We start from the raw sequence: 16,156 nt of genomic DNA, 5'->3' as shown, positions 1-16,156 counted from the left end.
GAGAAAAAGCAGCTTGAAAAGTCATGGCTGCCATGTTGCTCCCATCACAGAGCGCAATGTAGCATCTGTTCTGCTACAACTGGACTAATTGTGTAAATTCTCTGTGTAGTTAACAGGGAGAAATAGTCACTTCAATTGTATTGTTCACCTTTTCCTAAGGCAGACGTCTCAGAGCAGATCAAATGCTCTCCTACATACTTAATTATTTTCTCTCACATTAATAAAGTAGACTTGGTAGATCTCCAAAGTTAGCTTACATGAATGCACTCTGCACATCTGAGAGAATTACTTCACGTTTTATAAAGTCCATGTGTGCAATATTTCTTGGATTTTTGCTTCTTTCCATTACTTGTTATTTTCCTCACCACTAACCTTTTTCATATTTTAATCACTTTGCCTTTATTGCATGCATGATGCACAACTTCTTTGTTGTCCATTGATTCTCTTTTGCTTTGCTATCAGCAGCAAGGTTTGATGCCAGTTACATCACAAAACATCCACTCTGACTGAGAAGAAGTTTCTGTTTGGTGTAGATGGTGACCTTTGGACCAACGAATCTCATTCTATGTGAGAATTCTTATATGCAAAGCTTGCCTGAAGCATGGTGCTTCAGAAACTGACAGCAACTCTGCATCTTTTCCTGAAGAACTAGTATTCTAGCTGAGGCAATCAAAACAGCAGCAGATTGGCAACAGATGATTTTGTAACAAAACTGAATTTTGGACAAGACTGTCTGATGGTGTGGAATGGAAAAGAAAATATGAGTCCATTTTTCTAAGAAAGGAAATCAAATTGTTGAATGCAATCTGGAGAAAACACTAGAATGAGAGAAAGAAAGAGGACTGAATCCGCAAAGAATGAGTGAAGGCACTCTCCTTCCTCGTGCCATCTCTGCCCACAGGCACTCTGAGTGCCCCTTTCCACAGCTCTGAGGAGAGAGCCTGGCCTCCACCAGCAGCCACTGTGAAGGGCTGGGAGGAAACTGTGCTACTCTGTTCAGCTGGGAGGGGTTTGCACCCTACTGAGATCTAGAAAAACAAGTGGAAATTGTAGCCATAAGTTTTGAATAAATAAAATAAGAAATAAAACAGTTCTGCAGTTCTAAGGAGAAAATAATATTTGATTAAAAGACAAAACATGTATGGGGTAACTTTTTCATTTCCTGTTCATGATGAAGGTATTACTGACATTATTTAAGCTGTGTTGAAGACATATAACAAGAGTCTAAGCAGATATAAATGTTCTTCTGGAATGTTATTTATAGTTCCTTGGTACCCGATGCCAAACGTTAATAAGGTTTATGAGAAACCAGTGGAGACTGTAAATTGTTAGACTTCTAATTTAAATCATGTTGCTGACTCCATTTGTTTCCTACACATTGATCTGACAGTCAGAGATAAATCTGATAAAATTTTCAGTGCTGCAGAGAGATTTGTTTTCTGTCAGTGAGTATCTAACTACTAGAAAGACAAAGAGTGGGGTTATTGGGAGCAAAAACACAGGCAGCAATACACCACACTTGAATACTTACTTTTTATTTATTTAAATGTTACAGTATTTGATAAATTGCTTATGCAGCCATTTAACTGACTCTTCTGGAAAGTGTTTATTTGCAGTCACCTCAGTGTCAGCACTGAAATGAGCTGGGACTGAAATTTCATTAAGAAAGCCATATTTCATTATTATGGCCCCAGCATTCATCACTGTGTACATTAAGTACAAAACCCATAGAATGCTTAAGCAATACTACAGCTATGGCAAAACAATGGGCATGCATGAGCAGACAGGATATTCACTGTTAATATACTGGCCATACCAACAGTTTGGGATCTTGTGGGACAAATGGCAGGAAGAGTATATGGGTCTTAATCTTTGAATTTCCTTTGATTTGACCATTTGAAATTGCAGCCCTAATTTCCTTTAGAGCAAAGAAAACCTCAGAGTACCTGTTCTGTGCCAAACTGAGTTCTTCTGCTGTAAAATCTGAAGAAGGAGGCCAAAAAGGGAGAAAAAAAGTTATGAGGATCTTCCTTAAGATGTCTGCGCTGAACAATTCCCTCTGGACAGAAGGGGGTTTTACTCCAGTTGTGAGTGAAACTACAGGGATAGGTGGATCTTATGGACAGCCTGAAGGACACAGAAGTCCAGGACAGGAAGTTGTGCCCCCTGCTCAGATGTTGACATCTCCAGCCTCATGTACTCCTGCTAGGGCTTCCTGCCTTCCCCATCTGTTCCCCTCCAAACCTCCTTTGAAAAAGGGCTCCACTGTAGAGAAAGAAGGCAGAAAAAAATCACAATGGAGTGTGTAGGTTGGAGGAAGACGGCTTTGGTCTTTAGAAGATTCATTGATCCATCAAAGCATTCTTGAGTGACTGAGCAACTTCAGTGGCTTCCCTGTGCCCTTGTGTTTTGTACTCAAAACAGAAGCCATTCTGACTTCATGCCTTATGGCTGAAGGCGCATATCAATATTGACAGAGGTGGTCTGCCTGTGTCCCCCTGTATCTGTGCAAACTGGGAGGCATATTGCAGCACTCCTGTTGCTTGGACATGGGGTCTGCTCAGTAGTACATGTGCTTTTCAAACTCCTATCATATTATTTCCATTTCAGAGCAGCTACATTTAGTCTTTTTCCAGGTGACACTCTACAAACCTGTTTGCTTCAGTTTAACCAAATCATCTTCAGCATTTCTTCATCCAGACATCACTTACTAAGAGTCTCACTGCAAGCTCCATCATAAGAGTTTGTTAGTGGTATGAAGAGGGCGTGATTCTGATCCTGTGAAGCCAACAGACAAAGGGACAGATGCAGGGCTACAATTAGCAGCCACAGCACAAACTTTTGGGCTAGAGGGCCTTGCTAGCAGGGACATACTGCTCAGGTACAGCCTTGCACTTTAATTTTCCTTCCCACCACATACCCTCTTACATGTTGATCTGGTGCACACCCAATTGTCATGCTCTAACTTAGAAGAAAGATGCAGGATTTGCATCCAACTGCAGGAATGGATTTAGGAGTTTGATTTTGTGGAAACAATATTAGGAAAAAGAGTTCTGTTCTCTATGTGTGTTAAGACACCATTGAGAAGCCCAGTCAAGAACTGGGATATGAAGGACCTTATGGCACTTTAAGCTTTAAGAAGATTGATGATACATTGCATTTTATTCCTCTTTTCTGTCGGTTGGAAAAATCCTCAAGGAAAACAACCATACATAAATGAATGTTATTTAGATAAAGCAAATCATAGAAAAAAGCATTACACTAGGCTTTTTGTTTATGTCTTTGAACATATTAAGCTGAACCAAATGAAAATAAAAAATATCACAAGAAAATTGAACTAAAGGGGACCTTGAAACACAAGCGACTTTCAGACAGCTTATCTACACCTTCCCTCCCAGCAATGTGATTCAAATCCTGCAGAAGTTGATGCATGTCATAGGCTTCAGTGGCTTTAACTCAGTTCCTCAGTGTTTTACAATTCCTTTGGAGCAAGAGCCTCCTCGCCTCCTCCCATACACCAAATAAAATTTCCAAAATGGCACCTCTGCCTTGCTGACTGCACTCTTTTCTATTTTAATTGTACACGTGTATCCCTAAGAAACCTCTTTCCAAGTGCAGGATAAACTCATGTTTCCCCTGCTTGCCAGAAGAAAATGAAAAGTAAAGCCCCATCAATTTTATTGCTCATAATTGTGGATAAAATGCAATATATTTGGCTCCTATAAATTTGCTAGCAAATTATATTCAATAAAACCCTGGTGAGCAATTTAAAAGCATAAATCCCCCCATGCTGAAAAAAAGCTCATAAATTATACAAGAAAAAGGAGTGATTTCATCAAAGAGCCAAGCTCTGCCCATGGAATGCTTCAATAGTTCTGGATTTATAGTTTTCTGAGAGACGATTTATGATCCCTAATTTTCTGCAATAAAAATCTCAGCAGGGATTCTCTGAATGAAATATCTTTTAACAAAGAAATAAATAAATAAAAAATCCATCCAAGAGTGAATGCAGACAATGCCATTCTTGGAGATCTGCCCCTTTCATGTTCCTGTTCCAAAATTATTCATGGAAGGCCATAATAAAGATTGCATAGTGAGAAAGGAAATAAGACCATTAGACTGAAATAAATGCACTGCACTCTTCGAGAGGACATTTTTAGTAATAAATTCACCTGTGACACTTCAGAGTCATTGTTTTTAAGTAAGGATAAATTGATCAGAATGGTTTAAAGGGAAGGTTAAATATTTCCAAAATATAGGGTCTTACATTAGTGTGTACAACTTAGAGGGTGAGGATGTGCATGAAGCCTATGCACATATATGAAGTGATGAACTGAGAGGTTCATGCATTTCCCCTACTTTTAGAGCTCTGATTCACCAGTCTTTGCTAAATGTAGCTGCAGAGGCTAAAGAGGTGACTACATGGGTCATCAGTCACTAGGAAGCAGGGACCATGAATTAGAACATACGTCTGTCACAGGTCACAGACTGGGGCAGTAAGGTGAAGTGAAAATGACAAGTTTTGAGTTAATGTGCCAGGCTGTGAATAAAGACAGCTGAGAGGAGACTTAATGTCTCTTTGACTGCTATAGGGATAGGATAGAAAGAAGTCCTAAATCATTTTTTAAAACCCATGCACAGACCACAAAGGTTATGATCAAAAACTCCTGTGTTGAGGATCTGCTACTGGGTGTTATCAGAGAGAAGATAATGGTCTGAGTGGGTATTAGTAGTACACTGTATTTTTCTCAAGATAAAGTGCTATTATTCACACTTAATTGATAAGCAGCTGAGATCTGCTGGCCACTCTTTTTAATGTTCTGGCTGCCACAAGGGCAGACTACTGGCTTATGGCCAATCTGCTGTCCACGAGGACACCCAGATCCAACTCCTCTCCAGCAGGTCAGGCCCCAACCAGTTCTGATGCATGTGGTTATTCCTTCCCATGTGTAAGTAGGAGTCTACACTTGCTCTTGTTGAACCTCATCAGGTTCCTTTCTGTTCAATTCTCCAACCTGTCCAGGTCTTGCAGTACAGTCTTGTTGTGCCAGCCAATTCTCCCAGCTTTGTATCATCAGCAAACTTGCTGAGGGTGGACTCTGTCCCTTTATCTAGATCACTGACAAAGATATTGAACAAGACCAGAAAGATTTGTACCTGGTTGAAGCAATCCCAAACACAAATACAGGTTAGGTGGAGAATGGTTTGAGAGCAGCTCTGAGGAGAAGGATTTGAGGGTGCTGGTGGATGAAAGACACAATATGAACTGGCAATGTATGCTTGCAGCCCAGAAGGCCAACTGTATCCTGGGTTGCATCAGGAGAAGTGAGATCAATAGATCAACAGAGGTGATTCTGTCACTCTGCTGTGTTCTTGTGAGGTTCCACCTGGAGTACTGTGTCCAGTTCTGGGGTCCCTAACACAAGAAAGACATCGAACTGTTGGAGCAGGTCCAGAGGAGGGCCATGAAGATGATCTGAGGGCTGTAGAACCTTGACTACAGAGAGACTGAGAGGGCTGCGGCTCTCAAACCAAGGCTTCAGGAAACCATAGAGTAGCCTTCCAGTAACTGAAAAGGGCCTACAGCTGGAACAGGTTGCCCAGTGAGGTTGTGAATGCCTCCTCCCTGGAGGTGTTCAAGGCCAGGCTGGATGGAGCTTTGAGCAACCTGCTCTAGTGGGTTCTGTCCCTGCCTATAGCAGGGGGGTTGGAACTAAATGATCTTAAAAGTCCCTTCCAGCACAAAACATTCTATGCTTCCATGATTCTACGATACTGAGCAAGTAGCTTTCCCTTTTTCTATTCATTGTATTTTTCTCTGTGTGAGGGCTTCAACTTAAGCTCCTGAGCCCTCAAATTCCATGATAAGAAATATACAGGAACAAGCCTATAGATGAAAATACTCTTTTTCCTTTGCTAAGCATCGGATCAAGCACTTACCTAAACTCACATAACACAAAGGAAAATGCTGAAAACCATTCTGTTTTGACAACAAACAATAGATAGAAAAGGTTGGTGAAGATATTTGATTAATCAGACTTGTTCTTAATTTGTATTATGAAATAAAACAAGCATTGCTTGGGGTGATGATCCTTGGGGTCTCTTCCAACACAAGCCGTTCTATGATTCTATGATTGCTGAAAATAACCCAGGTTCAGCAAACTCGTATGTAGCACAGCAGACTCAGTTAATAGAGACTCACGAAAGAAGGGTAAGAAAACTTTAGCAAGGAGAAAAAAAACTAAGAAATTAATTTAAACTCACGTTGCAGCTCTGGAAGACTACCAGCAAAGAGTGCTGAGGCAGAACAGCTGGCTGAAAGGAAGGAAGTTTGTCTCTGAAAAGGTAATTTGTAAGTATTAAGCATTCATGATTCGCTATCTGTCATCTATGCCTACATCAAAACACTTTACAAGAACTGGGCATTTTGCCATGTCTGTCCAGCAGGACCTGGAGTACTTCCTATCTCCTCTGCCAACAACATCCTATGCTATTGTTGGGAGCAGACCCAATTACCAATGGGTTCCTTCCATACCATGCAGTAGAAACCCAAAAGGGAACTGCAGCGTGCCCCTGATATGAACAGAGAGTATGTGCGTGGAGACACATGCTGCACGCTCTGCATACATTTGTGGCTGAAGCAGACCAAAAGAAGGCATTCATCAACACCTCATTCATTTTTCCCTTACAAAAAAAAAAAAAAAAAAAAAAGCTGCAGCTTGATCATTAATTGTTCTACAGATTTGTAATTTGTTTCACTTTGTTTTCTGAGAATCCACTGTTTTTCAGTTTTCTTGCATTTCAGATTGCAAACTAAGAATTTGATTGCTGATATAAGACATTACAGTAAAGACTCTATGGTCTTCTCATACTATATTAATACCAGAAGAGACTTCAGGAAATATATGCATGAAGCCACATATTAACATACCTTCTTGGCATTACAGCGTACCAAAAAAGTAGCATTTTCTTCTGCAGACAGTGGTATCTGGCTTCCATACTAAATAGCAATAACATTTGATATAACTAGAAACATCCCTCCAAAACAACATCTCCCCACAAAATAAAGGCATTCTAAACTAAACCTCTGTGATCCATTCAGTCAGCTGGATAAATTGAAGTTCAGAGACAAAAACAAGATGAAATGTCTTTTTAACGCATCTTGGAGATAATTCTAACATTTCAGTAAATGAAACTCGTCGCTGACGGCGCAGTGTCCTGGTGTGTCTCATGAAGTACATCAACTAGTGGGATGTACTATCTCCACTGGGGTGAAGCTGTTCCTGTGCTGTGTGAAGCTTCTGTGCATCTCTCTAGGCCTTTTGCACAAACAAAAAGAAAAAAGAAAAAATAAAGCCACCTTTTTTTTTTTTTTTTTTAATCCATAGAATAAACCTGAACCAACATTCCAGACTTTTACTTGATTCCATATAGAATTCCATATGGAAAGTCAGCTCAATAAGGATGGCAATTATCAATGGTATTGTTAAGCCTTACTGCATTAGCACCAGTTTTCAATGATTCATAACAATAAAAACAAGATTTATAAACACTCACCCAGTATTAGTGCCTAAAACAACAGAGCTGGCTCTCTGGAATTGGCTTTGTTCAGAAAAGTGAAGGAACCTTGCTAAAAAGATTTTTATTTTTGTTCAGCACAATCTAACTGGCCTGCAGTAGATATCTTGCAGCTAGTAAAAGAGCAACTAAGCAAATCAGTCAGTTCCTCAAATCAAATTATGTAAGAGGACATCTGAAAGGAAATAAAACAACTAAAAGCAAAATTTATAGTAGGCACAACAGAAGCATCCTGAGTTGCAGAAGTGCCAGTGTCTATAGCCAAAGAAATACCACTCAGGAAGAGGTATAAACAGCCTCACAGATGACATACATAAAATGCAGGCTAACATTTTTGCACAGTAAGTTCATTCTAGCGAAGTGAGATTCATAAACACCCTAGAAACAAGTCTGCAAGGGATCTCAAGAAGTCATTTACTCCATCCTTTTGATGTGAGACAGGCTAAATACAGCTGAGAATGAAATGTCCAATCTGTTTGTAAGAAGTACTAGTAAGAGTCAAACAAAATATGTACATGGAGAATAAGGGAAGGAATCAAAATCCAAGCACATTGCATGACTTCCAAGGGGCCTGATTCCCAAAGCTGACTTATGTGTTAACTGCAGAGTCATTTATTGAAGCAATAAGCTACATTATTACTGGCAATTCCAAATAGAGGTACAGGCTGCTGGGATCAAATCTCCAGTGCAAATGTTGAGTGCCTTTATTTTCTCCAGAAGAGTTGGAAGAGGATAAGGAAGAAGGATAAGAAATAAGATCAACCCCTTAAAAGGGAAAAATAATGCCATTAACACAAGAAAACTGAAATATATTGGTACAACAATAAGTTGGTAGCATCTAGATCCTGATGGCTCTTCATTATATTTAGGAACTCCTTAGTGTTACAGTCCATGGCACTCGCCAGCCACAAATCCTAATTTATGATCCCGAGGACAACTTCAACATGGCCAAGATGTCCCCACATCATTCAGTTGGTCTTAAAGCAAAAGTTTGTTTGCTTGCTTGTGACTGAAGACATAGTAGGCTTTTCTGAAATTTTGTGAAGCTATGGTCCAATGGTATATCAAATGATATACCATTTGGTCCAAATCAGAATTCAGCTGCATCCAGTCATGAAGGCTTAGGAGAGGAAAAGATTAAAAGCAGAGGAAAAGAAGTGTTCAACATTACAAACAAGTGCTGATATGTAAGCCATGAATGAGCCAAGGGATTTCTAGCCTGAATATTGCAGTGTAGTTATTTCTTTCTCTACTTAATTTTTGATGGAAGAAAATGTCTCAAGAAGAAGATCAAGTAAGAGAAGATTGTGTGGTTTACTGAGGACCAGCCCTAGAATGCCTATGGAATTGAATCAGTAGAAAAAATAAAGGAGAAAAAAATACTCAGAAGGAGTGCGCTAACCTATCTACATGCCTACTGTGGTGATCAGATACTTCATGGTGATTCTGGTTTACAATGAGACAGATCAGTGCTGTTGCTCATGCCAAGCCACAGATACCACAGTTAATTTGTTAGAGAATAACCCTGTGTCTTTCCAGCAGAATATTCTCTCCTTCCATATCCTGTCAGTGAGCAATGCGGAAAAACTGCCCTTTAATGGATGAGAACTGTCTCCTAAAGCAAGACTGGGAAATCATAGCTTGTATTTTGTGCATGAAAGTGCTGGAGAACTGGAGAAACTCAGTTGAACCATTGGGGCTGTCTGGTGATGAGGGTAGAAGCTTATAAAAAAAACTGTAGAGGAATTTATTCTTTGTAGTCTACAGCTGTTACCATTTCAATTACAAGGCCAAACTTGCATCCATGACAGCTTTAAAACACAGTGCAGAACCTAGTTTACAAATTACATGATCACTTTCCACCTTTTTGTGGGAGGCTTTTGTTTCTTTCTACTTCAGTTGCTTTAGCAAGGTAAACATCTCGGCCCTGAAAAAGTAGCAGCCCAGGAAAATGAAGACTCCTGTTGCGCAAGATGGTTTAGCTGGGACAGGGGAGGATCTCAGAACAGCTCCTGTTCCATTTTGGTGGAGGTCAGACTGTTTTCAATAAGAGTGGGATTTCTAATCTCTCCTCTGCATAATGCCTTCCTCCCACCATGCTCCCCGTAGAACTACCTGTATTAAAAACTCCTCTAGAGGAATTTGCATAGTACTCAATAAGAGATGGAAGAAGGCATTAGCATCCATGCTTATTTTCTTGCGAGCTTGCCAGTCAAGATCCAGAGAGGCTCTAAGGAACATGCTTTTCTTGTCATCAGCATTAAAAGAATATGTTCTCTAGGTACTGGAATGAGAACCTATTGCAACGTATTTTGTGTAATCAATTGAACAAGTGAGAACAACCTTCCCCAACCTTGATTTTTTTAATCTGTGGTTGAACTGAGTCACCTGTTTGTACTTCACCTGAGAACTGATTTATCTTTTCCAAAACTGGTGAAACAAGATGAATCTCATCCAAGAATAAACCTTAATATTGCCACATGGGCCCACTTCAAACTTACTTTACAAGATCTTTCTGTAAACATCCCTGAACCAAACATCCCTGAACCTGTAGGTTGCTTAGTCTCATCATAGGAAAGCAGGTGTCAGGGTAGGCATTCCTCCACGTAAATTATGCTGCACAACTCTAAAGTTGATGTGCTAAAGAAAAATGATGGACAAGGAGCAGTCTATTATGTATTTGGCTAGGTAGTGTGTGGTGAGGGATATAGGGCTACTCAGCAATAATCTTAAGTGTGTGTTGGCCTAATTGTTGCACAAATCACACAAATATTTTTATTAACACAGACTGTAAGGAAAACAATCAGAAAGGATGAAAAACAGCTTGAACTCAGCGCGCCCTGCAGTTAACACAGGACAATGGAAAAGTCATGGGCCTGCAGGAATCTGGTTCAGCTTCCTGCAGGGCCTACTGAACTGGTTGGGAAAATCAGAGCCAAAAGTCCAACAATCAAGAAGCACAAATGAACTCTGGCTGCATCAGCAGGACTGTCTTTTCAGTGCCAGGGAGATCTTGGGGAGCTGTTCAGGGGCACCAGACCGAGACCCATAGTCTTACTACAGTGTCTGCAGAAGGGAGACCTAGCTTAGTTGCCAAAAGGGGAGAGCTTAGGATAATTTGGAGGACGGGGAAGAATTGCTCGTTTTATAAATGTTTGGAAAAGGAAACAACACTATGATTTTGAGAATGGGGTTTGTCAATTTACGATCATATTTTTCACTTTATCCTTGAAGGAAAGTCCAAAGGCATCCATACATGGCTAGACTTCTTGGTGAAACCTTTCCTCCTTGTACTGGAGCCCCTGGCAGCTCAGGTAGAGAAGAGACCCATACTCCTGAAATCACTTCCAGGCTGGGCAAGGCTCACTGCCCAGGGTGATATCAAAATCCAGCTCCCAGCAACAACTTCTGGTAGGTCTATCGACATAGAGGCCACCCTGCTAACTCCACAGCCCAGCTGGTCCCAGATTGCCCTGTTCCAACATGCCACTGGCTCATCCATACCTTTCCAGTCAATAAGAATATTAGATAGATAGCTCCTGATGTCTGATACAAACTGTTTTCTTTTGTAGGCTTTGCAGACCAGAGTCCCAGTATTTGAAGGACAGAAGCATAGGTAGCTCAAACAAATGCACGGGGCAAGCATATACCACAAGGAGAAAGCACTGCCAACTTGCGCTGCAAAAAAATGCCACCTGCTGTAGGACGTAGAATCCTTTGTTTCCCAATAAACAAATAAACCAGCTCATTTTAGTTACCTGGAAGTACATTTATCCTATTATCATATTAACCATCTGGCATTGCAGTAGAGTAGGCGCAGGCTGGCCCAGGTCCTTCCTTCCAATTCTGGGACTGTAACAAGATGAGCTAACTTATGTCCTCCTTATGACTGTTTGAATGTCTCCTCACAGCATAGCTTTTCTGTACTGCGTTTCAGGACTAGCAGTTCTTCTCTTCCAAAACCAAACTGCTTATTGAGGCGAAGTTTCATTGAGACTTCTGTGGGCATTACACATCAATAGACAAGGGTGCTTTTCTGGACAAGAAGGAGCTCATGTATATGAGGACAAGTGACTGCTAGATTACATTTAATTGGCCATAATTCTGTTTAACCAGAAGGAAAGAAAAATGCATGATAGGGAAAACAGGCAGACCTCAAGCTAAGTATACACCAAAAAATCCAATACAGCATGTTGAGTAAGCAAATGCCACTGGGAAGAAAATACAATACTGTAAGGTACTGGGAAGTGTCAACTAAGATTCACATTTCTTTATTTCTGCCTGCTTCAACAACTGGCTTCATGATCTCATTTTCATTTTCAGATGTAAAATACTGGGAGCTTACATCTATGATCCTTTGAATGACATTTTTCTCCCTCTCAGAAACTCAGTTAACTTCTTGTTACAGGTGACTTTACGTTTGCCTAATAGGTGACTTCTGAGCAGCACTGGCTGGTTACTTGAGAAAAGATCAAGCATAGAAAGACAGCATTTAGCTGTTTTCATCCATAAGCAAAAGGTTTGTCAACAAGCAGCAAAAAAAAAAAAAAAACAAAAACAAACAAAAAAAACCCACCAAACAAACAAACAAAAAAAATCAAATAACCTAAGCAGCACCTTTACCTCTTAGCAGAAAGCAAGTCTTTAAAAGCAATGCTAACTGGGGATGAACTAGCCCACAAAAGCAGTAACGTCTTCCCTTTTGTCTACAGTTCCTCATAGAAAGTAGAACTTAAAAAGCTCAGCAGGGACTTGGATGCCAAATACTTCATGCTTTGGATGCACATCTTGGGAAATACGAAAGGAGCCCGATTTTAGGGAGTTCTCTCCAAAGTCAGGCTTTGTTTTGGACATCATAAGCTACTCAGTATCACCAGACAGTTGTTGAGATGTTGGCTAGAAAGCACATCCTCCCATAAGCAGTATACACATCTTCTCAACAGGAACCCAGTCTGCTGTTTGTAATGCTTGGCATTCTAACCTCAAGTAACTGCACCAAATAATCTGCAGGACATGTCTCTGAGCATGCTTACATGGTAATAATGATGTTAAAGTAGAACATCCATATGATTTATTATGCCTTGTGAAATAAAGCAAAGCCAATCTCTTCCCACCACGGGAAGTACCATCAGAGTAGAAAATGGAAAGAAAAAAAAGGAAATGCCACCCAGGCCCAGTTCAAACATGCAAACTTTCTAATAAAATATCAGAACCAGATGCCACTAAAGATGAGTGATAATTAAAGAAGATAAATTAAAGAAATGTTTTTCCAGGGAATGACTCTACTGCACACAAATTGTTTCAGCATGGGGAAAAATATATATAATAAAATTACTGCTGCTGTCTGTTTTCAAAAGTTTCCATTAATGAGTCAAGGCAGGTTCTCCCTGCTAAATTCCCTCATATCCAGGCTCCTCTTTGCCTCTGTTGGTTTAATCTCAGTGTGGTTTAGCAGATCGAACAGAGCACGAAGAGCCAGGAGCTCAGTTCCAGCTCTGACTCACTGTGTGGGCTCTGCTATGTCACTCTCAGGGCAGGTCAGCCCTGGAAAGCAAAGCTGTAAAAATGGTGTTGGGGGGTCCTGTGCCTGATGGTCGCTCCACTTTCCCCAGCCAATGCAAGCAGTTCTCCAGAGGTTTTCGCCTGTCTGCCAGCCCAGCAAAATGATCATGGCTAAGCTGTTGTCAGGCAACTTTTTCAGCCTGGCGTCTTCTTGGAAGAAATGAGTACTGTCAAAGCCAAAGCATGCAGACACCTGTGCAAACTCGTAGTAGGAAACATGGCCAGAGCACTGCAGATGAAGGGTGGATACAACAGACCCTTAAGACCACCCTGGAGATTCATGCTTCTGTGTATAAACCCATCTAAGACAAGGCTGTTGTTAAGCTTCATCTTAGCTAAACACAGGATGATGCTTAAGCCTCTGGAAGACTTTTAATTTCTTTAGATTTCTTGCACACACAGAAGTGCTGAGCCAATTGCCATAGGCATTTTCATAGCAATGAAAATAACGTACTACACAGGGAAAAAAAAGAAAAAAAAAAAAGAAGAAAGTGAAACCATATAAATACATGGCCTACTTCCCTTTTAACCACATGTTCCCCAGGCTTGTAACCTCCGTAAATGCCTATGAGGAATAATGTGGTTTGCAGTGTGCCTCTCAGGTCAACAAACCTGCCCTAAGTCAGACTGAACAAGGGCTCAGACACATGATCAGGTTCCCCTTGATTAATGAGTTTCTGCGTAGGGAGTGTTTGTGTGAGCACGCTTCACACATGCCAAATGCAAGGTGAAGTGCAGCCTCTCTAACAGGGAATCATCTGTCTGCAGGGCTCAGAGTTCAAGCACAGCCAGGCTGGAGTTAGGCTGCAGTGCTCCAGCTCGCCCAGCCAAGGGGATCCAACCACGTCTCTAGGGTTTCGAACATCAAAGCCAGGAGAGATTCATGAAGGACACTAGGCTCACAGGTGTTTTTCCTAGACATCAGAGTCAAGTTTGAACAGATTTATGTAATAGTTGGTAAGGTTACTGTGGTGAAAATGGGAAAAGAAATCAACAGGGAAGGAATGCTCACCTGAATCCAAAGATCTAGGTTTGCAGGGAAGACTCCACAGAGAAGGGATCTCCAGAAAGAGATCCTTCACCCGAGGCAGTCAGTGCTTAAACGGGTCTCCCGGTCACACAGCTGAATCACCCTCACCTGTGATCCCACGGCTGGCTCAGTCCTTTCCTCAAGTGCTCAATCAGTGGTTCAGGCTGTTACTCAACAGTTCCCATACAGCGTACATGCACACACAAAGTCAAGGGCAGGAACAGGCCTCTCCAGCATCTAAGCTCCATGCTATTGCAGATGTTTTTGCTAAAACTGAGAATTTATACTACAGTTGAGACTCTGCAAGCTAAATCTGTCCAAAGGCCGCTCATCTATCAGTTTTCCAGGTGGTAATGCCAGCTGCTCTCTGCACTGTTTACTCCCCAGCACCTCCCAGCTGCCTCATCCTGTGAGTATTCCTCAGCAATTTGGTCAGAGGAGAACAAAGGCATGGATGACAGTAGCTAGGGCTGCTTCCAAACCCATAAAAGCCATGATCTGCTAGCCAGACTCAGGGAGAAAAGGGTAGTGCTATTCACAGCTCTCATCTTGTTCTCTTAAAAGTACTTTTATTAAGACCCTCTAACCCCTGTGGAACCTTGAACTTGAAAAGGGAAGTATTGGCTACATATCACTGGGAGTCTGGCAGTCCTTCCCATCTCTGCTCCACTCCTGCACCCAAAGTCATGCTTATACAAGCCAGGCTTCCCCAGAGAGGTCAGGTGTAGGAGCCCATGGAAGTGGAAGGGAGAAAAAAGGGATATGGAAAAGGCAGGTGGAGGAAAAGGGAAAGGAAAATAAAGAGGGAGGGGGAAAAAAAGAAGAAGAACAAAAAACAAGTGAAGGGAAAAGAAGAAGGAAAAAAAAGAGGAGACACAAATATGGGCGTGTAATTTATATATGAGGTAAAGTTTAAACCAGCGTGATTGGCAAGAATACAATGTTACTAAAAGCCACAGACATGCTAATTGGTGAGTCATTTTAAGTAAAGCCTATTGATCTTGTAAGTTTGCCAGCTTTCAATTTTCACTTTTGCTTGAAAACAGCTCAGAAAGTAGGACTCAAGCAGAAACTCATGATCAGTGACTTTTTGATCCAATTTTTTAGAAAACATAATCTGTTTATCTACACGGAAGCCTTTGATCAAGGAAACAGAGCCATCTTCCCTGTAGGCACCCAAACCTCTCCCAGGACCTGCTAGAAGGTTAGCCATGTCCTATGTGCCTTGCTCCTGCTGCTGCAAACCAGGATATTATTACTACTGGAGATCCTCACCGCCAGCAACTAGTTTTAGGTGTATCATTAATAGCTAGCAGAGGCTCACGCAGAATGGCTGTGGTTGGCAGGGACCTCTGGGTCCCTCTGTGCCAACCTCTGCTCAAGGAGGGACACCCAGAGCAGTGTGCTCAGGCTCATGTCCATGTGGCTCTTGGTGATCCCCAAGGAGAAGCCCTCACATCCTCTGTGGGCAGCCTGCACCAGTGACACCTTGACCATGTCACAGCTGAAGTGAACTGAAGTTGAGTGGTCAAGCTTGGTTCGAGCTCTGAGCTCTTCAACACAGTGCCCTCAGAAATGCGGCTGGCATCATCTTCTTGTGGATAGTAAGTTAGTTGGTGGACTACTTGCTGTAATTTCTCTGTGAGTGAAAAAAAATGTCATGAACAAAGCATATAAGGAAACAACAACAAAAATAGAAAAAACTTTTGTCACATCATCCCATTCTTCTTCTATTATTTGGGCTTTAAAAGGCAAATGACAGAAATGCCCAAAGCAGACGCTCTGCTGTCCTCATTGCTCCTCTGACACATTTAGTCAGGAGGGCCTGGTCCCCTGAAGGACACAGCGCTGGCTGCTGCGCAGCCCTCAGCCACCACAATGGATGTACGGGCTGCTGCTCCCCCTGTGAGGCAGAGGCATTAAGCAGGCACAGGCTTCCCACATTCCTAAGCAAAATGTTTACTTTATAAGTGCTGAAGCAAAATT

At 41.5% G+C, this 16,156-nt stretch overlaps 1 long non-coding RNA gene across 1 annotated transcript; it reads right to left on the bottom strand.

Moving 5' to 3' along the window:
* Positions 1 to 2,207: 2,207 nt before the first annotated feature.
* Positions 2,208 to 14,284, bottom strand: LOC125689134 (uncharacterized). Its single transcript, XR_007375069.1, has 3 exons — positions 14,153 to 14,284; positions 2,653 to 2,778; positions 2,208 to 2,265 (listed from the first exon to the last, which is right to left on the bottom strand). It is a non-coding gene; the product is annotated as an uncharacterized LOC125689134 (long non-coding RNA).
* Between the last annotated feature and the right edge of the window lie 1,872 nt (positions 14,285 to 16,156).

Source organism: Lagopus muta, chromosome 2 (assembly GCF_023343835.1).
Source record: "Lagopus muta isolate bLagMut1 chromosome 2, bLagMut1 primary, whole genome shotgun sequence".
Classification (NCBI taxonomy): domain Eukaryota; kingdom Metazoa; phylum Chordata; class Aves; order Galliformes; family Phasianidae; genus Lagopus; species Lagopus muta.
The sequence above is the reverse complement of the archived record's forward strand: the minus strand, read 5'-3'. Positions and strand labels throughout refer to the sequence as shown.